General features: G+C 38.4%; 1 long non-coding RNA gene across 1 annotated transcript in view; it reads right to left on the reverse strand.

Moving 5' to 3' along the window:
* The window catches only part of LOC309809651, a 392,993-nt gene that overhangs the window by 172,485 nt on the left and 196,644 nt on the right, over window positions 1-23,864 (reverse strand). Inside the window, exon 2 of the long non-coding RNA XR_014294887.1 lies at window positions 223-399. This is a non-coding gene — a long non-coding RNA (uncharacterized lncRNA). The remainder of the gene's footprint in view (window positions 1-222; window positions 400-23,864) is intronic.

The following is a 23,864-nucleotide window of genomic DNA, read 5'->3' on the forward strand; positions in this document are numbered from 1 at the left end:
TCTTTTCTCTTTTCCTTTGGTCTTCATCCTCCACTCTTCATTACTAAGAAGACGTAATTTCTCCTCCCCAGAAAATCATTACAATCTTTTTCAGAATGAAGCAAGTACAAGATATGAAGTATATTGTCTTCTAAATCCTAAATTCCTGAATTTAAGCCCTGCTAGTTTCCAGCATGTGTTCCTGGTAGCAAACGTTTATATCCAATGATTTTCATTTCTTACCTTGCTGAATCATGTGCCTTCTTTAGCAGGAAGCAAATCAACAGGAAACTTCTTGATATGTTGAGGGGCTGTACTTTAAGACATTCTTTCATTTCCATGATACAGAAATATTCCTTACTGGAGCACATGTTTCTAACAAAAGTATTCATTAACTTCATGGCTAGTGCCAAAGACATCCTGTAAAAAAAGAAGTGATTCTCAGTGTAAGGTGCTCGTTTCTTTGGGCTGTTAAATTATATTGTAGAAAATGCATAGAAATACACTTCTATATACAAGCACACGTGCACATAGCCTATTGTTGGAAAGACTTGCTATGGGCACTGGTACTTTTGGAAACTAGAAACCAAATGGGATTAATTACCCTAAGTAAATATAGACAACTATAAAGCAAGGTTTTAACTATGTTTCTTCATATGGTAATACATCTCCACCTCAAGTCCCTAAACGACCAATCTATTAGCTTGGAGATGTATCTGTGGCAGACACTGCTAGCTGGCTACGTAATATACATTCTCTTCTTTTTCCATGGTTAATATAACCTTGATTTTATTGGGGGCAGCCAGATAACCTCCCTTGCAGCTAGAGGTGACTATGTGACACAGTTTTAGCCAGAGTGAACAGAAACTTTCTGGGATTACCAAGAAGGTTTTGTTTTCCTGATAGAGGTACCTTCACACTTCCCTTGTTGCTTTCTCCTTCTGCTGACTAGATGGCTGAAGCCACAGCAGCCATCTTACCACAATGTGGGAAAGGCCAGGAGAATAGCAGAGACTACGGCCTCGATATTCTTGAGCTACTGCATCCTTGAGGACTCCCCTAACTTGCTTAAGCCATTGTGACTTGGGTTTTCCTCTGAAAGCATCCCCAAACTGCCATAGTAATCATCTTCCTTGGCCAGAAATTTCCACTAGATTTGTTTCTTCGGAGTACATATGCATAATGATATTTGCCATATTCTGACTACCACACTTGTTGAGATGACCAAAAGAGAGTCTATGAGTATGTTTTGAAAACTGTTGAGCACTTAAAAATGGTAGTTAGTATAATAAGGACAATGTCATATTCATCTCTCTATCCCCAATAGCAGGTACAGTGTCTGCCCATGGTTGTTCATTATGCATTTAAGATACAGGAATAATTTTGTTGCTTTAAAAATCAGACTAGCTGGAGTATAGGTCAGAAAGCATAGTCAAGCCCTGCCTATCCTGTACAATGGCAAATATATAGCATGCCTGCCTACACTCCCGCTTCTCTAACTGCAGACATAATCAATGAAACAACCAATCCTCCCAATGAGAGAAAACTTATCCTCAGCATAGTGCCTTAGACAGTTACTACAAATCCATCATCTTAAAAACAAGAGATTATTTGTAACCTACAAGGAAAAGGCAGGTGCTCTAATAATGGGAGGTCAAGGTCCTCCAGGACTGAGCCTCAGGTTGTTAGAAGCAGCACCATAATGGAAGGAACAAAGTGAAATATCAGGTCCCTGATGATGGAGAAATGATAGAAGGCACCATCTGGGAACACAGCTTCAGGACTGGAGGTCAGGCCTGGCGGCGGATGCAGGACGGCTGCAGTCCAGCAACAAGGAGGGTCAACCAGGAGGTAGCCAAGTAGCTTTATTCCTACATCTCCATGCCTGTCACCACTTCACACCCTTACTCTACTCTCCTTTTATATAGGCGTTCTTCTCACTGTTACCTGTCTGTTTTCTTCATCATCTTATGTCACCTCACATTTCTCCCCATTAAGGGGTACCATGATTCAGTAGAAATGCTTTGCAATCAGGCAGATCTGGATTCAAATACTAGTCCTTACAGGGTGGGGAAAGTTGAGTGGATTGTTAAATCTCTCCATCTCCACATTTGTCCAAAGAGGATAATGACAGAACTTCATAGGCTTGCAGTTAGCATGGAACATGCTTAACTACAATTTAACACAGGATCCGGCTTATTGTAAAAGCTCTTCCTCAGCTGGAGTAAGAGTTCATTTGCCATCCTGGATTCTGGACACATTGCCATCTCTCAGGAATAAAGAAGTTTCCTAAGATTCAGTATGGTTCCAGACATTTTGTGAGGACTCAGTGAATATTCTAATCCATGAAGGAAGAGAAGCTTATTTGGAGCAAGTAAAGTCATAGGTCTAGTTTGTACAAAGTAATTTCAATGAATACCCACAATGGTAACTTCACCCTATTCTCAGACAACCAATGGCCATCAGACATATTACACTTTAATAAACTTTAATGAAAGGAACTTCAAATTCCACTTATATTTTCCAGTGAAATTCTATCTGCTCCAATAATTTTTAAACATATGGAATTTATTTTCCCTCACACCTGGCTATATTTAATTTGTTATGAGAGGTTCCTGACTGTATTATGTGACCTATTCCCATGATGTTTAAGAGTTAAATGTGTTTCCTGCTTTCCTGAATTCCAAATAAACTGAATAAAATAACCAATCTTTGGATACACAAATGTAATATCCTGAGCCTGCATACACACACACACACACACACACACACACACACACACACACACACACCGTGTTCCTGTTTTCTATTAACTTGCAGCTTGTGGATATGAGGGACAGGAGAAGTAGTAAGGACAAGGAAATTATGAACCACTTAAAGAGAATTACTTGAAATTTTCATATTGTGGTTATTCTTAAATGCTCTCATCCATCCTAATAACTTAGTATGTTACTGACACCTTAATAATTTATTCATTTGTTCATTTGATTTGTCTGGTTTTTTCCTTATGAGCTAAATAGTGTGAATACTTAGAATAGTATTTCAAATTTGAAAAGGAAAAATTGCTTTAATTTTTTAACACTAACAACAATAACATAATACCCTATTCAAATGTTAGCAGTATATTTTCTTAGGCCTATCTTAAAAATAAAGGCTCAAGTGTAACTATTCAATACCCATTTTTTAAAATCAAGACTATTCTGCACCCATTATTATATTAATTCTATCCCATGAAGACAGTCTTATATTCTATTTCCATAATTTCAACTATTAAATGATGTTTATAATACTAGAAACGTATACAAATTGCATTTCATATCTAGTTTTGCAGGTGTAAAGGCAATATGGAACAGTGAAGAAGCACCATCTGAGAAACTAGACATGTGAGATATGGTTCCTTCTACCACTTTTGGTAAACATAATTTAGACTAGTCATGTGTGTCTCTGGGCCCCCGTCAGCTCATGTATAAAGTGGGGTTAATAGTTTACCCATCTCAAACCAAGGTGCTGAACTATATGATCCAGTGAAGAGCTTAAGAATATGATCTTTGCAGTGCCGATTATTAGCTGTGTAGCCTTGGGCAAGTCACTTAATCTCTGGATCTCCCATCTTCACTGAGAGGTGAAGGTTAAATTCAATGATGCCTATAAGCCCTTTGACATAGTTCCTAATCATGCCATGATAAGAGTTTGGTAAGGGTCAGGTACCATGGTTTTTGTTCATTGACATACCCTGAGGACCTAGGAGACAGTTTGACACATAAGTGCTTAATAAATATTGTTGAATTCATTTTAACCGAAATACCAACTGAGGTCACGCTGACCCTTAAAATATAAGTAAGATTACTCAAATTCCCATCTCACGTGCTCTAGAAAATTCAATGTCTTACTCAAGAATTTTATAAATGTATGGAGTCTTACTATTCTCTCTGTCATATCTGGTTCAGATTTCCTTCTTCTGTTGTGGTTTATTTTGTTCTCCATTATAAGGCTTTTTTCTATTTCTTGATTGCCACAGTTACTTTCCTTTGATTAGCTCCACCATATACATACCCACAATCCACAACACAAATAACCAGATACCATTCTCATGACAAACCTATGTGTATCTGATTCATAGGAGGATTTAGGAGTAATGGTGAGTAACGGTAAATCGCAGAGCTATACACAAGACAACTTGCACTTGAATGTTAAGCTTCTTCCTACCCTAATAAAAAAATTGTTCACAAAAAATAATTATGAGAACCCTTATAGCAATTATTTTGAATACGTATATTTTATTGTTCTAATTTAAAAAATCTTATTTTAGCATTTGCCACCAGAATCCTTCTCAGATGTATGACATTGTTTGTTTAGAAAGGTTTATTTATTTACCATGAGTAGGGATAAAAATAAAAGAGCTTAAATATTTCCCAACTCTCCTTTAGTTGATCTCACAAATACACATCCTTCCATCAGCCAGGCATATCAGAACCCATCTGACACGAGTATTGGAATCTCTTTGATGTCTATTCTGTACAACCTGTGCGAGACATCACAGGTTTCATTTCTGAAGGTTCAGCAGTTTGTTTAGGAAGATGCCACTCAGAGAACCAAAAGAGCGTCTGTCTGGATCCAAAATTAGTGTCTTACTCACCATATGTATTGCCACCAGGAAGACATTCTGGATGAACGTAGCAGAGTGTTTTTCAAAGTGTTCTTTTGTAATTTAGAAACTGTTAAGCCTTAAAATGAGACTGTGAGGATATGAAAATGAAGTATGGTAGTAAATATTCTTTTCAGCAAATGGATTATTTACCATAAAAGAAAGATTCTATTTCATGTTATTTCCCCTACTCTTGAGAATACGAAGAACATGTTAGGTATTCTTACTCCATGTGATGAATATGAACAATCCCCACTGCCAAGGGATACCCACAGAAGTTATCTACAAGGGAGGCTGCTTGGGTTTAGAGCCTGGAATGTTATGTCAGGAATTTTCCAAGCTCATAGAAGCAGATTCAGTACTAGTCATTCCCTCTTTCCCTTAGAGAGATCCAGAGACCCAGAGCAGCATTACTGGGGATAGAAGGGCCAAAAAGCTGTGACACTCCTTCAGAGAGGTAAGAACTGGAAGGGTATCCTGGACCACATCTGCCCCATTTCCCAAGAAATAGTCCGTGTTCTTAGTAATACCATCTTATGCTTGTACACCATGTTTGTGAGCATAGTGGCTCATTCAGCAAACCATGTCTCAGGCACTGTGCTAGCTTTTCACAGGAGAGGCAGCAGAGTGTTGAGATCCTGGACTCTGGAGCTAGACTGCCAGGGTTCCAGTCTTGGTTCTGTACCTGCCAGTTCTGTAACTTTGGGCACATAGAGTTCTCTGTGTTTCACTTTCCACGGGAATCAACTGGAGTAATCACCTATCTCAAGAGGTAGAAAAGAGGATAAAGGGGCAGTCTAGCAAAGAAAACAAACAGGTATATGACCAATCCAAGTAGTATCCAAACAATGATGTGTTAAAATAGAACTACTAAGCAAATACCTATACCCAAGGAGGTGGAGATTAGGGCACATTTGCATCTAGGACACTAGAGTGATGTTAAAACCACTCTAAGATAATACACCAAAATGATTGTCCAAGATGACACAGGGATGGAGTCTGAAGGAAAAAATAGGAATATTTATAAGTCCCATATAGACTCTATTGTGCTTCTCATCTTCTGAGCTATCCCCAGAATCTTAAAATATAATGTAAATAATTGAAATAAGTAAATATTATATTATTTATTTATATGATATATTATATGTATGTGTATATATGTGTACATATATGTGTGCGTATATATACCATCAACTTAGTACATACCTTTGGATTTAGAACCAGAACACCAGGTGAGCTTACGCTACTAAACTTCATTAGTCAGTCAGTCAGTCCATACCACCAAAGACAGATCAAAAACGCTAGCATAATAAGCATTCCTGGCAAAGTACATATCCTTCCCCAAGCATCATACAAATTACCTCTAAGAAGACTTGTATTCAAAGTTCCCCAAATCCTAAAGTCTTTGGGAGAGAAATACTGAACCCTCCCTAATAGTCACATCAAGTTCCATTTATAATACTGTTCTGATCACATTTCCCTCTCTTAGAAACCTAAAAATTAAACCCCGGGCTCTGAGACAAACCATAAAAACTGTAGTAATAAAAAGCAAAAAGTGCAGACTTTTAAAATAGGTCTGAGAATGTCATTGTTTCCAGAAGGTAGAAATACCATGATTTAAAACCCTGGTTAGAAGCAAGGAAACCGTTAGCAGCTGGCATGGAAATTACCCCATTATTTATTACTGTTATTACGTGAGATTCTTATGCCACATAACTCAATAGAGAATAACATCTATTTGATTGCGTGGGATGAGAGTCTGGTCCATTATTATTAATTTGCCTTCACTCTAGCCATTAAGTGACTGTTCCTTTGGATCATAAAAAGTAGTACATGAATAACACAAAAAGGTTTTTACCCCATTCTCAATAAGATAATGAATGCCAGCTACTGTACCAATAAAAGATTCAGCCACCTGCTTGGATACCTTTCTGTCACTGGGCTCAAGAGCAAACAAAACTGCATCCAACTGGTGTCCACTGAGTGAATATTGCTCCTTCCCTCGGTTGTTAATCAGTTCAGAACGCTTGAGTTTTAATGAAAGAGACTTGCAATTGCGTTATGTTTGCTCTTGATGCATTTCTTATATTTAAGGGTGAATCAGCATTTAGCGTAATTCTTTTATACCTCACTCACCTGCCATTACTCAGTCGGGGTCTTCAACCTTAAATAACTTTTTAGATAATCAAAGATTTCTGCTTTAGACACCCAAGTTTTTAAACTTTAAACATCTCTAAAATAAATCTTTCTATAGTGGTAGGTAGGCACACCTTTTCCCTGTTTACTTGTTATTTTTTTGAGTGTGCTGAATCTAAGTTAACATTGTCTTGATGACTGCTTTTTAAGATTGGTTATTGTTTTAGGCTAAGCTTCAAAGGCAAGGTTTCTATTCAGTGCTTTTGCCCTTGTAGTAGTCAGGGTTCTTCAGAAAAATAGAACCAGTAGGATCTATGTAAATATATAGAATAAGAGACTCATTATGAGAGATTTACTCACACAATGATGGAGAATGAGAAGCCATCTGCAAACTGGAGGCCCAGGGAAGCTGATGGTGTAGTTCCAGTCCAAACCCAAAGGCCTGAGAACCAGAGGAGCCAGTGGTGTAAGTCCCAATCTGAGACCAAAGACCTGAGAATCAGGAGCACTGATGTCCAAGAGCAAGAGAAAATAGAAGTTCCAGTTCAAGCAGAGAGAGAAAATTTGTCCTTCCTCCACCTTTTTGTCCTATTCAAGCCCTTCAGCTATTGGATGATGCCCACCTGCACTGGTGAAGAGGATATTCTTTACTCAGTCCACCAATTCAAATGCTAATCTCTTCCAGAAACACCCTCACAGACACAACCAGAAATAATGTTTTACCAGCTATCTGGCATCCCTTAGTCCAGTCAAGTCGGCACACAAAATTAACCATCACAACCTTCAAGCATCCAATGCAGTTCGCATGCCCACCTCCAAGTTAGCAGCTTACTGAATCCTCTGTCCCAGGCAGCTCCTGAAGTCCTCCTGTGGGTGCCCCAACACCCAGGGGTCTGGGCAACTATGATTTACCCTCATGTATTACCAACTGCTGTCTCAGGGCAGAGTCTCCTCACAAATATTGTGTCTCAAGACCTCTTGGTCATCCACTGCAAGCCATTTCCACTGGGTTCCACACTCTCCACACAGATAACAATAAGATTCCTCACTACCAGTGCTTAGAACTTCTCATGGACTTTTTGTTAAGCCTGTTCTCAAATTTCACCTTCATCCAGAAGTACTTGCTTCTGATTTTTATGCTTCTTCCATCTGCGAGGGTCTCTGCAGCCTCAGGGCCACACTAGTCTCTGATCCACTCTGCCTGGGACAGAGTATGAGTTAATAACATGCGACCCCAGGATACATGTCAGTGGAACTCAGTATTAAGTCCCAAGGTCCAGTGGTCCAGATGCCATTGCTGGCCTCCTTAAAGACCTCCTGGACGATGGAAAGGATGTTGCTAGAGCTCCTGATCATGGGCTGCAATTCAGGTTTGGGCCTGGGTTCTATATAATGGTTAATCAGATCAAAGGCAAGTGACCTGGCAAGGACTTAGTCTTATAACTTGTCCTAAATTTGCAGGAGTAGGGTCTGAAGGCAGTAATGAGTAATGGTTAAGAACACAGACTCTGTTATCAGACTACCTGGATACCAATCTCATCAGCAGCGCTTTCTAGCTAACCTTGGGCAGGTTTCTGGAGAATAATGAGTAGCATTCCTCCACCCAGTGTTGTTAAGGAAATCATTGGTGTGAGAAACCATCTACACAGCTTATTACATTAAGCAGATTTTATTATTCTACTCTTTTCATCAACATAACTATTCCAGGAAACTCTTGCCTGGAAGACAATAGTTTTTTATTCCAAGAACTTTCTGAAAGACCAAATAACTCTTTAATAGAAAGCATAAAATGATAGTTTACACCCCCAGACTCCTGGACTCCTTGTTTCTAAATTCTCTTTGCTGTGCCCAGTTATTCTAACCTTAATGTCGTGATCTTTATCCAATCCTAATCAAGCCCCCTGTTTTGAAAGTCCCACCATAAACCAGTCTTCTAAAATTTCAGTAATATCCCAACATTGCCTTTCCCTCTCTGAAGTACTACTAAGACTCTGTCAAGGTAATGCTCTCCCTTATAGCAGTAAGTAAGAAACTCGGCTTTGTCTTATCGACAGATAGTTGTCAGGGTATTTTGGGGAGTCGGAATATATAAAGCCCTCAGCTTGATGCTGGTCCCACCATAAGTACTTTATGAAGTTAAATATGTAGATGCCCTGCAGCATTAGTCACAACAGTCAAAATGTTGGAGGGAAACTAAATCTCCATCGATGATGAATGGATAAACAAAATGTTACATAGAGTGGTGTATACCTACAACAGAATACAATGGTGTATTACTATTACATACTAGAGTTTTCCAGATTTGCAACCCACCTCTATCACAGTGCCTGAACTGCTTGCCAAGAGCAACTCTTTTGCATTAAAGTGTAGAAATAAACAAAGACCAAGTCAATGATAAAGGCAAAGGCTATATATTCAGTGCTTACTATATATAACAAGGGTGTCAGCCACTGCCACTTGTGTTTTGGCAGAGACTCAAAGGTAGGTAAAGGAGTAGGAAAGGTTTATGGTGGAAAAAAAGGAAGGCTGAAGGTATGCCTTTATTGAAAGCTATTGGCTTGGGAAGCTATAGGCAGGCCAACTAGATGCCGGGCATCCTTTGTGATTGGTGAGGGATGCATATTTGGCTTTCTCTGGTTGGTCCTAAGTTTGAAGCAGGGATAAAAATTAGAGAAGCTGTCAGTTATTAATCAAGTCCTGGCCATTCTGCACCAATTGTTACAGAAGTTACTGTTTAGGTTCTTGGATTGTTATTAGAGATAGCAATCAGGCTTACTGCAAGTCTGACTTAACAATAGGTTGGCTTCCTGGGTCGTTTATTGTAGATAAGGGGGTTGGTTTCCTGGACAGGCAGCAGGTCACAATCCTATTTTTATACATGATCTGGCCAATGTCCATTTGTATATTCAATTTCTCAAAGCAAGATCTGTATGGGAGCTTGTTTTTATCTTGTTCTTTGGGTTCTACGGCATGGTTCTCAACATAGCGTTAAGTGTATAAATTTGCATAAATAAATGAATGACTTCATGGTGGATATTGGGAGTGAATCCGAGCTAAGTTAATTGTATAAGCTGATGTGACCTTGAAGGAAAAAAAAAACAAACTGATGGAATTCAAGTTAAGAACAGAAGGTTTGGGGCACAAGGGGAGATATGGTGAAATCTCCTGGGATTGCTTCTTCAGTAATACCTTTGACATCTAAGTCTAGGTTCTGTTCCCAGAAAACTTTTCTTGGTAAAAATTTACCTGGTCTTTTGGATTTGCCCCCAAAAATGTGCAGCAAAATGAAATCTGACTGCTAGTTTCAAAGGATATATAGTCATGGAACTAGAAGTATGAAGCATGGAACGCTGCACAGACTGGACAAGACTATGTATAGGGTCAAAGATTGAGGGTGTAGAGTGACAAAAGACGAAGGATAGGATGAGACAGTGTCTTTGGCGACAGTTTTGGGGGTGAATGCTACCCTACTCAACGGCTCCTATAGGTACAATTAAATCCCCCCAGAATCTGGTCTCCATCTGTATTCCCCAACTCATTTCTTCATTCTTGGATGAAAACTGGCAGGAAGCCAAACTGCCTACCAAAATGTACTTTGCATTTTTTTAAATCTTCTTCACTCTTCTTCATCTCATCCCTGTCTTGCCTGCCTTAAGTTCATCTTTTCTTTTCCTTTTCAAGTCAGTATCTATTCTACCTATCTTTTTCAACCCAATCCTAAGCCGATCTCTTTGAGACCGAAACGTGGAAGGGATAATGGCTTAGAGTTCCTTGCATTGCTACAGTCCCTATTTCAGAGTTTCACACATGGTAGGCAGACAGTAAATGATGACTTATTGTGGCAATTATTAAGGGTCTCTGGCACTTGCTAGATGAGTTTTCATGTTAAGTCTTGGCTCAAGTTATAAACACAGCACATGGCTTCCCTGAAATAAGCTCATAATCTGTTTACTTATTATACATTAAATGAATTGTTCCTAGTAAAACAGTATTCATTTTCCTCCTTAGTATTAACTATAATTTCAGTGGTTAATGAGTAACTGAAATAGGTTACTTAAGTGAATGTTTCCTGTGTTTTCACTGATCAGAATAAGATACTGTACACCCACTGTTTCCCATGTTTTTCCAAATACAGCAGTATTAGTTTTATTTTAACAGTAATTATCATTTAGGCAACCATCTGCCAGCACATGTTTTTAGGTAACCTTTCTCCAGTGATTCCGGTGAGTTTTGCCAAACTGTTCACAAAAATAGTCTATTATTGTAACTCAGTTTTAGCTAGATGGTTGTCATAACTTTAATGTTTCTATTAACATAAGAAAAATTATATTAGTTGTTCCCCAAATTCTTAATACTAATATATAATTATTTTTCCTACCCAAAGTCTAGTGTTTAATCCCCACTTTCTGTTGCATTTTTGTAAAATATGGCTCATAATGTCACATTTCTCAAGTTAATTTCTATAAAATTTAGTCAATTTTTATTAATTTTATATTAACTACTCTTATATGTCTATATGCATACACTTGTCATTGAAACCAAACCTTAACTAAACCTGTTGATCAAGGTGACCTAAAAATTTTACTTTTATTGTTGATGTTTGGCATTTCATGATTGGTTGGTTGAATTGTGAAGTAAATGAACCAATTATTTTGGCACCTGGTGTATGTGTATGTGTATGAAAACTCACAAGGGGTGGTGTTTTAAAGGGTAGGATAAAAATAAGCTAAGACTCCCTAAAAATTCTACTTTATCATTTGCACGCTAGGAAATGAGAGCCTACGAAGGAAGCACTCACTCAGCCTTAGGCATTGTATAGCCCGGCTGGACCATCACATGCCTATAATTAGGAACTTCATCATCAATCAGCAATTATAGCAGATGAGAAGATAGAAGCTAATGATGCCAGTACAGACAATTGCTGAACACACTTAGATGAGCTACAGCATCTGATTGAATTGCCAGATAATTTTGAGAATTTCAATAAATTTCTCCTAGTTTAAAAGTAAAAGTGGAAAGAAATCACCTGAAATCTATCACAATGGACATATTTTTGCAATTAAATACTGGAAGTAGAGTTTTATTGGAAAGATCAGGGAGTAAAGGTTTGTTTGTTCTTTTTTTAACTTAAAATAAACATACAAATCAAAACTGGTAGAGGTAAATGAAAATAATGTGACTAAATTGTGGAACTTGAAAAATGGAGCGAAGGATAGTCAGGAAATTTGCATGGAAAACCAATTTCTTTGTCTGAATGAAAAATTAGACTAGCATAAGAATGAAAACAAATCCTAGCGGATAAAACCACAGTAGAATTGTTTTGTGTCAGGTCACATCTGCTGAGCCGAGAAAGCCTACGAAAGACACTAGTTCACAGTAAACACCTTTTGTTGGAGCTGTCATGAGGACCACATTAGTGAATTTCCCTTAATACAGCTGATGAATTTGTTTGAAAAGAATAAAGTCATTAAATCATATCTAAATTTCAAAAAGAGAATCAGCTTTTTCAAAGAAACCTACCAAAATTGTATAAATCTAGATTATTATGTATGTTATCCCAGATCTGATATAGGTGATGCACGCCTGCATTTATAATATGTCCCACAAATATAAATAACATTCTCTGAATACAATAAAGAAACAGAGATATTGTCTAGATATGTATTTTTTAACCCTGAAGTGACATTTGAAATGTGTGAAAAGCTGATATAAAAAGAATTACAATAATATTAATAATAGTGATATTATAGCAGCTAACATTTATCATGTAACGGCTATGCTTTAGTCGCTGAGCTCTGCTCTTTAATTATTATTCCATGGGCAGATATTATGCAAAACACTTTGGCAGGTATATTGCTAGTAAAGTTAAGAAGCACTTGCTTGGTGGGAAGAAGAAAGGCAAAAGAAGAGGAGACTGGAGCAAACTGGACCAAACAGAAAGCTAAAACTTATGAGTGGGCCTTAATCTTATTTAAATAACTGGGAAGGGATGAAAAAGAAAGAGTAGAACAAAGGAAACTACAAATGGAGTCACTTGGAGCCGGGGAAATGTTTTTGAAGGAATCTTTGGGGTGTAAGTGTTTTCCTACCATACTGGTTGCCTAAGGTATATGATGTTAGTAAAATAACTGGGACACATGTGAAGACCTCTCCTCTGTAGTGTGAGACTCCTGTCATCCTGAGGGCCATAGCCTTCAGGTTTGGGGGCCAATCAGCGACTTTGGTGCCTCCCAGTTGCCACAGAATTCTGAAGTCCAAGAAGTACGACAAGCAACATATTAGTTTCATCAGTATGAAGGCTCGCTTTCTTTCTGCACTGGAGAAGAAGGGGGAGGGGCTTCTTTTCCTGATGAGGAGTCAGAACCACAACTCTGGGACTCTCAAAAACTTAATTCAGAGAGCCCTAGTTATACCTTCCTTTAACTCACCCGCTTAACTGAATCCCCTAGCTCTCTGCACCAGGAGTCAAGTAACTCTCATAAAACTGATGCGTTTTATGCTTTTTGATTGTATAAGCCACAAATGATTGCCTCTAGGTTAATTTTGCACCACTTCTTCCCTATACCTTCTTAACAGTGAAATGTTGGAACGGTGTGCATTGTGGCAGAAGTCAAGAGAGTCAACAGTTGTGGGTTTAGACGCTGAACACTAAAAAACTAATTACCAGATCTTTTATCTGAGCTCTCTTTCTTAATAGAAATGAAAGTATTATCTCAGATCTTTTTTCCTCAAGTGTTACTTGTTTCTAACAAAAACCTTAGCCTAAGTTTCATGTATAGATACTTCACTGTGGGAAAAGTTTATTATAAGAATTTAAATGTATATTTGGGAGTCCTAATGCAAGGGAGCAACAACTTTCTCATTCAACTAATTGAACAGCTGAGAAATATAGATTGTTTTATATTACATCAATTAGGATTTATTTTACTTGTCAGAAAGGCAAATTCCCAACTCAAATTACCTTTAACGATATAGGAATAAATTCCCTCAAGTAACTGAAAAATTCAGAACGTTCTGGATTTCCAGCAAGAGTTGATGCAATAACCCAGCAATGTCACAGAGGAGCGTTGTCGCTCCATCTCTAGGCTCTGTTTTGCATGGTGTCTGCCTCATCCTCTGTCTTGCTCCTGATCTAAGATGGCTGTTCTTATCCAGGCTACATGTGGGGCTTCATTTTCTTCCCTCAAACATGGAACAAACATGGAAGTCTTGAGCTTCACTGTGAGTGAACCAATTTAGGTCAGATACCTGTCCTAAACCAATCACTATGGTCAAGGGGAAGTCACTTGGCTAGAGAGCTTACCCTACCTTAAGTTACATCATGGTCATCACCATGTCAGGACCGCATCAGAACTCAATGACGCATAGCGGTGGTTCTCAAGCCACAAACTAGAAATAATAAACTAGAAATCCTAAGAGTTTCCAGCCATAAATGTCTTTCTAAAGAGATTTGGGTAGGCCTTTTTCATCAGATCAATTATCTTTTGGTCCCTTATGGTTTTTTAGTGTCCAGAAGAATTTAAACTGGGTAATATATAGTTGTATGGGGAAATGAAATAATATGACAGAGGCTGAAAGGAAACAGAACCTTTGGACAGGTTAGAATGAAAAGAATAAGAAATCCTGTGGAGTATTTCTTTAAAAACAAAAAGTCAAGGAATATTTATAATCAGTGCTGGCATATGCACTGATTACAAATATTGGATTTGCACTGACGTTGGAACAGGCGTCCAGGTGGCTATAACAAAATACCACAAACTCAGTGGCTTACAGCAATAGAAATTTATTGTCTCACACCAAAATCAAGGTTTTGGCAGGGCCATCCTTCCTCTGAAAGCTGCTGGGGAATCCTTCCTTGCCTCTTCCTAGCTTCTGGCAGTTGCTGACAATCTTTGGCATTCCTGGGCTTGTAGCTGTATAACTCCAATCTCTGCCTGCACTGTTACATGTGTTCCCTGTGTCTTCTGTCTTCACATGGCTGTCTTCTTAAAACACCAACTAATTACATCTATAACAACCCTATTTCTAAGTAAGGACACATTCTGAGTACTGGGGGGTTAGGCCTTCAACGTATCTTGTTGGGGGAGAGGGGACACATTTCAACTCATAACAGTAACAGATACTAACAAGAATAAGGGAAATTTAGCAAACTACAAAAAGCCTAACAAAGAAGCAAAGTTTTATATATATATATATATATATATATATATATATATATATATATATATTCTCTAAATCTAGAAAAATACAAAAATTTCCTATCTGTATCATATAAATCTAGATCTTCAGATGTGTTCAGTGTATCATAATTCAATCAATGGCTCTGCAGAGAATCCCCAAAGTCAAGCCTAACTGATTGCTGTGAGAATGCAAAGGGTCAAGCTCAAGAAATTGTATTTTACTGCCAAACATTTCAGCCATGTTTGGTTGGTCAAAGAAGAAACAAAAAAATAGCAATAGCAAAAGCAAATAGAAAATCACCAATCATGAAGCCTTTTAAGTTCATTAACTGTATAATGAAACAAAAAATCAGAAGAACAACAATATTTGCTGTTTAAATAGCATTGTTAACTTTTTAGGGAAAGAAAAGAAATGTAAAGGGAAAACATGTCTAAAATTCCAGACCAAAATACATTTTGTGTTTGTCTTTAAATGTATTTGTATTTTTTTAAACAAAGTTTGTCTTCTTCTTGAAAAAAATAATAATATGCTATGTTGTATAAAAAATATATTTCTTTAAATAATCTTTAAATAATCCTGGTCAATGAATGAGCAAATTCACACATAACGCTTAAGATTTATTTTAAGTTTTTATTTTCAGAATCAAATTAACAAGGGACTGTGTGTGTGTGTGTGTGTGTAAAATCTATCAAAAATGTAAAATAAATTCATTCTGTTGTGAGATTAAACGGAGAAGAAAATATAACAGTGAGAAAAGGACCTTGAAATTAGTCATATTCAAGGGTGTTGCCAGTTAAAAAAATTAATGTCTTAAAGAGAATTTAGAATAAGATAAGTTGATTGCCACATATGACCTACAAAGAATACCATTCCAAGAAATATACCAAAATGACTTGTACTAGCTGTACATTCTGCTCTCTACAATTCATTTAGTTTATATCAACTCTGATGTAGATTTTTGCATAATCTACAGACTCTGAAGCAGGTTCCCCTAGTCATCAGCACTCAAGTATGCACAGACAGCAATCTGGCCTTGAAGAAGCATAACAGCTTTAATGAGTAGGAAATCAATTAGGAATTTTGACACATGGTGATATGTTTAAACAATTAGGCCTGTCCTTAGCTAGGAGGCTCTGCTTTTAATATGACAATGAAATTGACTATGTCATTTCAACCTTCTAATGGCTTGGAGCAACACCACTCAGTGCCCATCACCAATCTGAATCTTCCTTTCCATGGAAAGCACATGGCTGCAGGCGGATTTGTATTCGTGTTCTGGATCAGCTGTAATTATTTGGTGTGATTTATTGGTTTTCTATCTACTGCTTTCTGTTTACACTGGAAATAATGCAATTTGTTTTCCTTCTGAAACTCCCAAAGTGAATTGTTCTAAAGTGATGCATGCTTAACTCATACAGGTGATTCAAACTGTCAGTGATCAAAAAGTCACTTAGGGGCTTCCCTGGTGGCGCAGTGGTTGAGAGTCCGCCTGCCGATGCAGGGGACACAGGTTCGTGTCCCGGTCCGGGAAGATCCCACGTGCCACGGAGCGGCTGGGCCCGTGAGCCATGGCCACTGAGCCTGCACATCTGGAGCCTGTGCCCCGCAACGGGAGAGGCCACAACAGTGAGAGGCCCAAAAAGTCACTTAAACGCATAATGCATGGCAGTCCCCCCACCCCCAGTTATTTGATCTAGACTGTTGTTTACACTTTTTTTCTTTACCTGTGATCCCACCATCTTATGCCTGAGGAAGAGGCTCAGAAATATGGCAAGAGGTAGAAGAAATCAGTCTTGGGGGTTTTTATTGAGTAAGTAGCCAAAAATGACGTGCTATGGTCAAATCAGTCAGAATTCTATAGACATTTTATAGTTTTTGTTTTGTTTTGTTTTTTGTTTTTTGCAGTACGCGGGCCTCTCACTGTTGTGGCCTCTGCCGTTGCGGAGCACAGGCTCTGGATGCGCAGGCTCAGCGGCCATGGCTCACGGGCCCAGCCGCATCCGCGGCATGTGGGATCTTCCCGGACTGGGGCACGAACCTGTGTCCCCTGCATCGGCAGGTGGACTCTCAACCACTGAGCCACCAGGGAAGCCCAACATTTTATAGTTTTTAAGATTCTTAAGAGATATAGTAATATGAAAAAATGTCTTGTCCTTCTATGAAGTAGAAATGCTGGCAGTCCACCCACACATGATCAAATCTGCTATTTATTTCCCTACTCATTTGAGTCACAAACATTTATTGAGCACCTGTGCCAGGTACCAGCAATGCAGCAGTGAACAAGACAGAACATAAAATTTCTAGTCTTAGGAAGGACATGATCTATGAGGAATTCTTCAGTTCCTGCCTGCCCACCCCCCCCACCCCCTCCTTTTTCCTATCCACTGTGTGCTGCCCTGTTCTTGAACTTACCAATCTTTACCCCAGTTTGATTTGCAAGCAAGCTCAATACACATTTTTGATTTACAAAGGCAGTGGTTTGGAGGTGAAATAGTAGCCATCTCACTCTATCAACAGAAAACTATACCATTAAAAAATAGATCTTTTTTTCTCGTTACAAAAGCAATACCTAAATATTAAGAAAAAACTTGGAAAACATAGAGAACAACAAAAAATAAACTCCCTTGCAATCCCAACTCTGAGAAAATCACAGTAAACCGTTGGTTATTTCCTTTCAGATGTTTACTTTGTCACATTTGCTTCTGTTTTTTCACTTAATGTAGAAGAGTTATTTTCTCATATGTTAAATTATTTTAAAAACTCATCTTAGTGATTGATAATTTACCATGTAAACTTTATTGGATCATTCTCCAATGATTACTCTAATGAGAAATGGTCAATTTTAAAAGGGAAGAGAACATGGCTTTATTTTTGTGCTATGGTCATTTTAGCGAAAGGTAGAAAAAATGGAATACCTTCTCTCTGTTTTTCTAAGTGCTTTTTTCTTAAGCTATCATATAAATCAAGATACAATCCTTTATTTCTTCTCTTACCTTGGCGTCTGTATAATGTCTGCTGAGGCCCACCTCTGACATTTATGATTGTAGATATAACACAGATGGAGGAAAGAGACATAGGGCAGAGAGCTAGCTCCTATCTGCCCTGGGGAGCTAATTTGCTCTGTGTTCATGAAGGTAGTCTAAAGCTGTGTAGTAAACACTTGTTTAAAAGTTTAAGCCTTGGCGTACAGAAAATGGGAAAATAAAAACTAATTACTAGGTGGCAAAAGAAAGAAAAACAGTAATGAGATTCAGGGAACACTACCAAAATATGACACTCTGACATACTGAATGTCTTACACTAATAAAGGAGTTTGAGAAAACAGCAGCAGAAGGTGGTTATTTTGACATCCTCCCCATCCTTACCCTTCTTCCCTGAAACAGGTCATAAAACTCTCCTGGGAGATGTGCCCTCCCAACATCTGGAAGAAACAAGCATCCTTATCTCTGAAGACAAAGGGATGCCAAGAAGAATCCTAACAGAGAGGCCTTGCTAAGTCTTTCCCAGTCTGCTACGATTACCTCATACTCCTTAACCTGTCGTATTCCTTCACAACTGTCCTCTATTCATCAAATCCAGCATAAAATACTCAAGTCTAACAGTTTCTGTGGGTCTTCATTTCCTTATGAAGACTTCGTGTCATGTAAAACTCATATTAAATAAATCTGTATGCTTTTATCCTGTTATAATCTGTCTTTGTCAGTTTAACCTTCAGACCCAGCAAGGGACCCTAATAAGGTCAAGGAAAACTTTATCATCTCCTATGAGAGAAAGAGAGAGAGAGAGAGAGAGAGAGAGAGAGAGAGAGAGAGAGAGAGAGAGAGAGAGAGAGTGTAAAGGAAAGAAGGAAAGGAGAGGAGAGGAGGAAAATGGAGGGGTGAGACGCACATAAGATAAAGTAGATACCTGCCAGCTGTGACTCCAGAACTTACTTGCTGTGTGACCTTGAGTAAGAATTACTCTTAATTATCCTCCACAATCTCCCACAATCTTCAGCTTCCTTCTGTGTACAATGGACACAATAATAGTACCTATTGTATAGGGTTACTTTGAGGATTAAATGACCAAAGTTAAATGTCTGATTCATAATAAAAACAAAATAAATTCTAAATATTACTATTATTGCTATAATGGAAATGCTTATTTCAAAAAGAAACTGACTAAAGTTAACACTTCCTCTCTAAGGTGAATATACCTGCACGATGTTTATACAAGCTAAAGTTTGAGAAACTCTGAGACATATTTACCCAGAAAAAGTTTAAACAAAAATCTTCTAGTGAATATTGCATTAATGCTACAGCAGATTCAGAGTGATTGGTGTTTACGAAAATGTGAGTGGACAGGGTGCATTCCAAATAGGCCCTGCAAATTATTTACAGAATAGCTAGCATGGACTCCAGAGTTTCTATATGCTCTTTGCTGTATTCCAAACTTTTTCTGAAATTACTGGTTTAGAGTTTTGCCAATCATAAAGCAATAGCCTAGCTCCCCAAATACCACCACCTACTACATACACACATAGAATCAACATCAGCGGCCTGGAAGTGTCAATCTGCATCAATTTTGGTGAAGGAAAAAGAAAATCTGGCATTCTAACTAAATTACTCTGCTTACTCTCATTCAGAAAAAATCACTTACTTCATAAAGATTTTAAAAACACATTCTTCTAGAAAGTGTATCTTCGAAAGAGAACTATAGAATCAGAATTGCAAAGCTATATAGGACATGAAAAATACTTCGGTTTGTCAGGGAGGGGGAAATTTCTCCCTCTAAACCTCACGAGATCTGTGCCTGAATTTATAATAAAATTGTCAAAAGACAGATTAACTGAAGAAAAGAAACAAGTTTAATCCCTGAACAGAAAGGTCTCATAGAAATGGGACCTCAGAACTGGCCAAAACAAGCAGCTTTCACACTTTTTAGACAAAGAAACGTTAGAAACAGGTTTGGGTGCTTAACTAGTAAGGAATTTAAGCAAAGTTTGGGCTTGGGTAGCAAATTAGTAATGAAGTAACAAGGTTTGTTTTTACAGGCTTCCCAGACCCTGAATTCCCTGTCTCTGGTGATAAGGATGTCTTTCTACCTCCTGGTACAGGGAGGGCACCTTTCACATGGGAGATTTTTTTTTTTCCTACTTTCAGAGAGGCAGAGAGGAGGGTCAACACCCTCTAGCACTGGCTTTTTCTTAAGGAACTTTAATTCAAAATAATCAATATGCCATTGAGGCATATTTTGGGGCCACCTGCTCTGGGCTCCAACAACTTGCTAGTCAGTACTTCATAGTGGCCATTACTCAGGCTCAGTAATGAGACTGCCTTCCAGATGCTGGCCCTGTCACTGCTGGACATCAGTCAGTGACCTCACTGTGCCTCGATTACTGTACCTGTCTCGTAGGGCCGTTCTAAGGCCATAAGGAGTCAATATGTATGAAATACCTAGGATATTTCTGACAAATACTGAGTACTCAAAAGATATTCATTACTCTCACTTTTCTTATCTGATTTAACAATCTCATTTTATAGCTGTGAAAACTAAGGACTGGTAAAACTAAACGATTTACCCAGGTCACACAAGAGGAAAGCTAGGACCAGGACCTAGGATTCCAAACTTCACATATATCTCTCCCCAATACCCTGCTGAACTGTCAGAAGATAATTCTGTTTTTATTGATTTATACTTAAACCTCTCTCATCACCCTGAAACCTATAAACTACCAAACAAACTGTTAAAAATAATTTTGTTTCCCCATAATACAACCAAAAACTGTCACCACAGTAGTCACTCTGCTCATGAACAAAATGATGATTTCCTCAATAATTTAATTCAGAAGGGGGTTTTACAAGTCTCATATTTTAGAGATATGAAAGCACATATCGATATTATTGAAATATGCAATCTAAGAAATCAATCATGGAAAATGAATTGTGATGTCACCTCGCTGTGGCTCATAACTGTGCTCTTTTCATGTATGCTAATTGCTTGATCACCTATTGTAGCACAGCCCTAATTTTATTCATAGTTTTTTTGTCCTTCCTCTAGGAAATGTATGGATGGCTCAGGCAAGCACCTCCTTCTCTTTTGAAATCCCTGAGACCAACAATCCATTTAATTATTTTTAGTAATGACTTTGGTGAATGCATTAGACATTCTGCTGTTTTACGACTCACTCTGGATGTGGATGTTTCGCTAGTGCTAAGTTAGAACACGGTACCCAGGGGTCTCTTTTGGTAATGCCTAAAAGACACCTTGGGGGTTTGCTGAGATGCATTTTGGGCTTCTTTCCCTATTCCGAAACAGTTTGTATGGCTTCTTCTCTATTTCAACCTGTGGGTTACAACCTGGAGAGAACCAGAGGTTGACCTCTTGGCCACACGGTGAAGCAAATGGAAATGTGTATTAGGTATTTTTCCTTCATCCTGATTCCCTCTTCGTCCTTCACTTTAGTTCCTCCCATTTCAGTGACCCACTAGGCCTTTTATTTCTCCGGCAGATACTATTACTTACCCTTTACTTCCTAATAATCACAATGAATTTTTTCCTAACTCTGTAAATTATTCTCTTATAGTTACAATAGATAATAAAGCTAAGTAATATTATAAAGCACTTAGAACAGTGCCCAACACATAATGATACATATTGCTTATTTATTTATTTTTGTTGTTGTTGTGGTACGCGGGCCTCTCACTGTTGTGGCCTCTCCCATTGCGGAGCACAGGCTCCAGACGCGCAGGCTCAGCGGCCATGGCTCACGGGCCCAGCCGCTCCGTGGCATGTGGGATCTTCCCGGACTGGGGCCCGAACCCGTGTCCCCTGCAAAGGCAGGCAGACTCTCAACCACTGCGCCACCAGGGAAGCCACATATTGCTTATTAAATAAAAAGAAACCTATTAAACTAATTTATTTTATATAAATTCTTCCTTAAGAATATGTTTTTCTTAAGAAGGTTTTTTTTTTTCCTTTTCTCTTTTTTAATTTCCGCTTACAAGGAGTTTTAATGACATAGCCTAAAGGGTAAGAATTTTTACACTGAGAACATAAAGTGGACATTTTGGTAATCCTTAAAACACATTTATAGCAGCTACTTACCCCACTTATTTTAGTCCAAGATTATATATACCCTGAAGGATGTGATCAAAAAGAATGTACAACATTAAAGAAGGAACACTTCCCAATCTGTTCACTGCACTGCTCCACTGTCAGAGACTCCCAGTTTCTCTAGTGACCAGGCCCCACTAACCAGCAACCAGCAGCATCTGCACAAGGCAGGGCTTAGCAACCAACCAGGCCAAGGGCCAACCAAGCTTACCAGACCACCCACATAGTCAACCTGCCACAACAGAAGGACACATGCAGCCCTCTTAGGGGGAGCCCCTAGAGCACAGAGCTTGGGTGATGAGAGGGGAGTACACTACTGGGATGCACAGGACATCTCCTACAGAAGGCCAGTTCTCCAAGGTCAAGAAATGTAACTAACCTACTACATACATAAAAATACAAATAGCAACTTAGACAAAATGAGGTGGCAGAGGAACATGTTCCAGACAAAGGAACAAGATAAAATCCCAGAAGAACTAAGTGAAGTGGAGATAGGCAGTCTACCGGAGAAAGAGTTTAGAGTAATGATCATAAAGATAATCAAAGAACTCATGAGGAGAATGGATGTAGAGTGAGAAGTTAGAAGTTTTTAACGAAGAGTTAGAAAATATAAAGAACAACCAAACAAAGATGAAGAAAACAATAACTGCAATGAAAAATACACTAGAAGGAATCAATAGTAGACTAAATGACACAGAGGAACGAATGAATCAGTGAGCTGGAAGACAGAGTAGTGGAAATCACTGCCACTGAACCTAAAAAAGAAAAAAGAATGAAAAGAAATGAGGACAGTTTAAGAGACCTCTGGGACAACATCAAACTTACTAACGTTCACTTTATAGGGGTCCCAGAAGGAGAAGAGAGAGGGAAAGGGCCTGAGAACATATTTGAAGACATAATAGCTGAAAGCTTCCCTAACCTGGGAAAGGAAACAGTCACCCAATTCCAGGAAGTGCAGAGAATCCCATACAGGACTAATCCAAAGAGGAACACACCAAGACACATTGTAATTAAAATGACAAAAATTAAAGATAAAGAGAGAATTTTGAAAGCAGCAAGGGAAAAGCAACAAATAACATACAAGGGAATTCCCATAAGGCTATCAGCTGATTTTTCAGCAGAAATTCTGCAGGCCAGAAGGGAGTGGTACAATATATTGATATTTAAAGTGATGAAAGGGGAAAACTTACAACTAAGAATACTCTACCCAGCAAGGCCCTCATTCAGATTTGATGGAGAAATCAAAAGCTTTATAGATAAGCAAAAGCTAAAAGAGTTCAGCACCACCAATCCAGCTTTACAACAAACGTTAAAGGAACTTCTCTAGGTGAAAAAGAAAAGGCCCCAACTATAAACAAGAAAATTACAAAATGAAAAAGCTCACTGGCAACGGCAAACATATAGTAAATGTAGGAAATCATCCACACACAAAGCTAGTAGAGGCATGAAAAGACAAAAGTAGTAAAATCATCTTTATCCACAATAAACAGTCAAGGGATACACAAAACAATTAGCTGTAAAATATGATATTGAAAACAGTAAACGTGAGGGGAGGAGAGCATAAATGCAGGGTTTTAAAAAATGCATTTGAAATTAAGAGATCAGCAACTTAAAATAATCACATAGATATAGACTGCTAGTTTTAACTGAGCCTGATTACTGAAATCCTTCAAGGCTTGCCCTCTCCCCTATCCCTGCTGTCTCAAATACAGTGAAGATGGATTCAAGCAACTATGGTTACACTGTGATGCTTGCCTATGTGTGACAGGGACACAAACAGCAATGAAATCCTGTGTCCAATAGGGTCATAACTTTTCTATGATGGGAT

The sequence above is a fragment of the Mesoplodon mirus genome, assembly GCF_964341445.2.
Source record: "Mesoplodon mirus genome assembly, chromosome: 8".
In the NCBI taxonomy this organism is placed as follows: Eukaryota; Metazoa; Chordata; class Mammalia; order Artiodactyla; family Ziphiidae; genus Mesoplodon; species Mesoplodon mirus.